Source organism: Notamacropus eugenii, chromosome 1 (assembly GCF_028372415.1).
Source record: "Notamacropus eugenii isolate mMacEug1 chromosome 1, mMacEug1.pri_v2, whole genome shotgun sequence".
Classification (NCBI taxonomy): domain Eukaryota; kingdom Metazoa; phylum Chordata; class Mammalia; order Diprotodontia; family Macropodidae; genus Notamacropus; species Notamacropus eugenii.
In genome coordinates this window covers 70749625-70755224 of record NC_092872.1, presented here as the reverse complement: position 1 = coordinate 70755224, position 5600 = coordinate 70749625, and the positions used below count along the sequence as shown (strand labels likewise).

At 40.4% G+C, this 5600-nt stretch overlaps 1 non-coding gene across 1 annotated transcript; it reads right to left on the bottom strand.

Moving 5' to 3' along the window:
* Positions 1-784: 784 nt before the first annotated feature.
* LOC140521896 (U6atac minor spliceosomal RNA) lies at positions 785-912 on the bottom strand. The gene has a single exon (XR_011973173.1). It is a non-coding gene; the product is annotated as a U6atac minor spliceosomal RNA (small nuclear RNA).
* Between the last annotated feature and the right edge of the window lie 4688 nt (positions 913-5600).

Sequence of the window (5600 nt, the reverse complement as noted above, 5' to 3'; positions counted from 1 at the left end):
CCAGAAGAATTTTATTATTATTTTTTAGTTATATAAAATAATTTTTTGGTAGTTTGATTGGTACAGCACTAAACAAGTAAATCTTTTTAGGTAGAATTGTTCTTTTTATTATATTAGCTCAGCTTATCCATGAGTAACATGGTTTTCCAGTTATTTAGAACTGACTTCATTTGTGTGAAAAGTGTTTTATAATTGTGTTCATATGGTTCATGAGTTTGCCTTAGCAAGCAGACTCCCAAATACTTTATGTTTTCTACAACTCCTTTAAACAGAATTTCTCTTTCTAGTCTTTGTTGCTGGATTTTGTTAGTGATACATAGAAATGCTGATGGTTTATGTAGGCTTATTTTATATTCTACAACTTTGCTAAAATTGTTAATTATTTCAGGTAGTTTTTTTAATTGATTCTTTAGGATTCTCCAAGTATTCCATCCTATCATCTGAAAAGACTGATGACTTTGTTCTTCATTGTCTATTCTAATTTTAGATCCATCTTACTGTTGTTTTTAGAGGTCTCTCTCAGGGCCCAACCTTAGTGTCTCCTCTCACTCCTAAGTCATAGTTAGGATGCCAGCCATGCTGTCCCACAAATGTTCTTTCTCCCTGTGGTCCCACCAGTGGCTGCAAACTATAGCTGTCCTCTCTGCCCTGGAACTGAAGCCAGGGACTCAGCTCTCCTATAAGTCCACAGTCAGCAGGGTCCCTGCCTCTCAGCTACTGCACTCACCAAGCATGTGCTGGATCCTTCTCCCTTCCTCCCTCTGCCCATATGACTGATCAACACATAGCTTGACAATGAGGTGCCATAGAGTAGGTGGCAATGCCTTAACCGTATATGTGTTGTAAAGGCCACTAGGACCTCTTCCATCCTTATCAAGAGGAGTGGTAACCTTCTCTCCTTTCATACAATATCATAGTCTTCTTCAAAAACAAAGGATGAACTCAACCTGTGAGTAGACCAAGCTGCCTGAGTAGGGACCCAGCTAGCTGGGTAACCGAGCTCATCCCCTCCCTTCTGTCTCCCTCTCCCCTTCCTTTGGAGTTTACTGGCTAGATGTCCTTCCTTCCTTCCTCCATCACTCCCTCCCTCCTTCATCCCTCCCTTCCTCCTTCCTTTGTCCCTCCCTCCCTCTTTCCTCCTTCCCTCCCTGCATCTCTCCCTCTGCCCTGCCTCCTTCCTTCCTTCTTTCCTTCCTTTTCCCTACCATTTTCCTTTCCTTCTCATTCTCAAAACTTTAAACCCAGTGCACTCTGAAGCCTTAGGTTGGACAACAATAGATCCCTGCCCAAACACCATTTAATCACTGGTTTAGAGTGATTATCAATAGTATCAGTTTCTCTTTCCTCCCAGTTTGATTTACTTTTTTTTTTCTTTTGTTCATTAAAAGGGCCATTCTTTCACTACATCTTAAAGAGTCTTATTCACTTAATGGACATTACCTCCCTTGAGGTGAGTATGTCAAAAGGCCTGGTCTAAAAAGGCCAAGGTCTCCCATTGCATCCTTGGCCATCTCCAGTCATCCTGATGAATATCTGGTCACTGGATCCAGAAGGGTCAGGATGAGAAAGTGAGACTGGTGACCTTGCACAGCCCTTCCTCACTCAAAACAAAGTCAAGTGCAAGTTATGTCACCATTTCTCTGATGTCATGGTCTTCTTTGGAAACAAAGGAGGAACACAACAACAGCCATCACACAAACTTGACAGTGGAAGGTCCTTCAGTCTTCTCCTAGTCAGTCTTTCCCCCTCCCCCCCACACTATTTGTCTGGTGAAAGCACCTAAGGCTGAGTCTGTCTCCTAACCCAGCTACCCCCAGGGCTCAATGCTTGTAGATTTTGCATGGTCAGCCTGAAAGTGTTTATACTTGATTCTGGCTTATCCTTCACCCATGGAGATCAGGTCTTTCCTAGGGACTTCTTAGATTGTCTTAGGAGGACAACTGCTTTACCTGACTTTTGTTTATTTCTAGCGCTTTACATTCACTCTGAGATCATGTTCTGTCTTTTTTTGTGGAGAAAATTTGGAGAGCAAAAAGCTCTCTGATCTATGAACCCATCTTCCCAGAATCCTCTCCCCAATGTTAGCTACTTTTATTAGGTCATTTCTTTCATAGGGAAACTGAGATTTGAGAAGGTTAAGCAATTTGACCAAAGTCACAAAGATATTATGAGTCAAGAGTCCAGCTTCTCCTATGGTGTGCCCTTTGACCAAGGGCTGCACTTGAGGACCTAGAGGGGATTAGTTCTGTGAAGTTCAGATTCAGATCTCAAGACCAGAGGCTCCTCACCCCTGCACTATGCTAAGCACTTTGTATATATTATCTCATTTGTTCTTTACAATAACCCTAGAAGGTAGATACGATTATTATCCCCATTTTGTAGTTGAAGAAAAACTGTGATCTTTCCACGACACTATACCAGTAAATCTCACTTCCATCTAGTGGTGGTGATGCAACTGATGACCAGAAAGTACTGTGAAGCCTTTCAAGCTTGGCAGAACTTGTCCCCTGACATAACTTTTGAATGTTCCTGGTCACTTCCACACCATAATGACCATCACAGTAACATTTTTGTGGAAGCCAAAAGACCCAGGGAAAGGTCAGCAACATATCATATGGTTCCATTATTCAGAATTAATGGAAAGATATGGGTAATAATTTCCCAGGATGAGAAGTCATGAAGGAGATCCATTTTACCTAGATGTCAAGGAAGTGCCCACACTAATATTGACCATAGATCCACTGTACCATGGTGGGGCAGCTAGGTAATGCAGTAGATAGAGCACCAGTGCAGAAGGCAGGAGGACCTGAGTTCAAATCTCACCTCAGACACTTGATACTCACTAGCTGTGTGACTTTGGGCAAGTCACAACCCCAGCTGCCTCATCCTGGGTCATCTCCAGTCATCCTGATGAATATCAGGTCACTGGATCCAGATGGTGCTGGAGGAGAAGTGAGGCTGGTGACCTGCACAGCCCTCCCTCACTCAAAAAAACAAAGTCAAGTGCAAGTCATGTCATTATTTCTCTGATGGCATGGTCTTCTTCAGCAACGAAGGATGAACACACACTGTAGTATGGTAGAAAGAGCACCCAAACCGAAGTGATCAGGCAAGATCACACATATACACACACCTTATTCCCCTCCTAGATTATAAGGTCATGAGGAAGCCCAGAAATGACTTCCTGAGAGGTAGCTAGGTGGCTCACTGGGGCTCCTAAGGAAGACCTGAGTTCAAATCTGACCTCAGATACTTACTAGTTGTATAATTCTGGGCAGGTCACTTAACCTACGCCTGCCTCGGTTTCTTCAGCTATAAATTGGGGTATATGATACTATTTACTTTCCAGAGTCATTGGCAGGATCACATGAGATAACATTTGTAAAGTTCTCAGCACAGTACCTGAAATATAGGAGGCCCGTAATAAATGCCTGTTTTCTTGCTTCTTTCTTAGCAAGAAGAAAGCAATAAGCTTAGCAATTTAAAAAAAATTTTCTTCTACGTCCAGTTTAGTGTTCTACGTATAATAATCATTTAATAAATGTTTGATGAATGGAGATTATTAGTGAGTCCCCTTTTCCTTAAAAAGGCCCCATAATTTTAAATATTTAAATAATAGAGGGTAGAATTTTTAAAAGCATTATCATTGCACAACTTTTTCTTCACTATCAAGATAACAGTGAATGTGGAAAAAACACTTCCTGTCAAAGTGTTACTTAGAATTTAGTTGGGGTGACACTGAGATCATGGCTTGACTGATGGAAAGGACCTACATTCATACAAATGCATCCTAACACTTCTTCTATTGAGTTCATAGCATGAGTCTTGGTTTAGTGGCAGGACTTATACCCAATGGTATAATTTTTTCACCTGAGACAAAAATGGTTGAAAGCAGCCTAATTCTGGGGCTATGTAGGAGGTACAGTACAAGTCCCAGTATCTAAGGGAGAGGTGTGGCTGTCCAGGAGACATCAATGGAGAATTGTGAGGTAAAATATGGGAATGATAGTCTGGTTGCATTGAAAATGTGCCCTAGTTGTTGGAGGCCTGAGGCCAACCATGGATTTTCCTTGTGCTGTATACAAATGAATGTTCTGGAAGCATAATTTAGTTAAAAGTTTTAATCCGCAAGTGGCTCGCTATAAGATTGAATATGTCAGTGGGCCTGAGCTTGGATGGTGTTTCCTTATTTGCATTTAATTTTTAAAAATTCTTTTTTCAGAGGCTTGTTAGAATCCCTTTCTGAACTATGATCATTATTCTGCTTATGCAGTATTGTCTCCTAATTTGACTGTGCTGTCACTGGGTTTCCCAATGGAGGGTATCTTGGGGAGCAAAGCCTAGCAAACATTATCCTTTGCAGGTGAAGTCTAATTAACCTCTCATCCTTTTCAGTTGTTTTAAGCTGCAAGTTTGAACTTGCCTCTGCCCTCTAAACAGAACAATACTTGCTTAACATCTATTTAGCCAAAAATAAACAGCCACTGTAAAGCTTCATCAACTCAAAATTCAAGGGACCCAAAATAATCAAGTGAGAACTAAACAGGTTCAAATTATCTGTCTTCCAATTTTAATGGCAGGAGAGCAGAACTGCTAACCAACATACATCTGCAGTCAAACAACCTGTGAATAACCCTGATTACCCATCAATGTGAGGGTAGCAGGCAGGGGCTAAACTGTAAGGTTAATTTATTAACAACCTCATCATCTTTCCATCCTCCCCTATTGACAAGTAATAAAGTTCATTAACTGTGATAAGCAAATAAATTTCTATGAATTTGTTACCCATTGGTCCATATACTCCAAATTTCCATTCAGGCATATTCCAAAATAAAGCTTATGATCCCTGTTACAGAAAATAAGTAAACTTTGAAGCACTATGCAAACACACTAATCATTATCATTCTTAATAATGTCAATTTCAGAGCATTTTTTCTACATCTTCTCACTTGACAATAGTATCTTAATATTTTTTGCTGTGGACAAGATGTTGGCCATAATGCATCTGTACTTACTGTTTCCCAACGTTGTTAGCAGTCTCCTGTCAGAATAATAAGATTATTCATACGTTGTCTCAGAGAATATTTATTGAAAATGCTCAGGCCTATATGCCTAAAAGGATACATAAGACTGAGAGAATGTTTTTTGAACCAAAAATCAGGATGCATTATCTCTGGTACAGTTAAACTGTTCCGCTTACTGCTTTTCCTTCAGAGCATGCCATTTATTTGTGCCTTCCCACAGAGTGACCCTCACCTCTGCTCCATGAACTTTTCCACTTCCTTCAGGACACAGCTCAGGTGTCACTTTCTGCATAAAATTTTCCATAAGTTCCCCGAGTTATAGGTGCTTCTTCCCTTTTGAAATCACTTTTCATTATTTTGCACATAATTTGTATTCTTTCTCTATGTAAACGTTGTGCCCCCACCTTACAGCAGAATGAAGCTTGATTCCTGAGGACAGTTACTATTTTAGTTTTATTTTTATGATTGCCCCAAAGAATTGTGCTGGAATCAGCTTGGGCAGGCTAAGAGAACAATTGTTAAATTTTCAGTATGAACATTTACCTATCGCATCAGGCAAATATTACAAATCAGGGC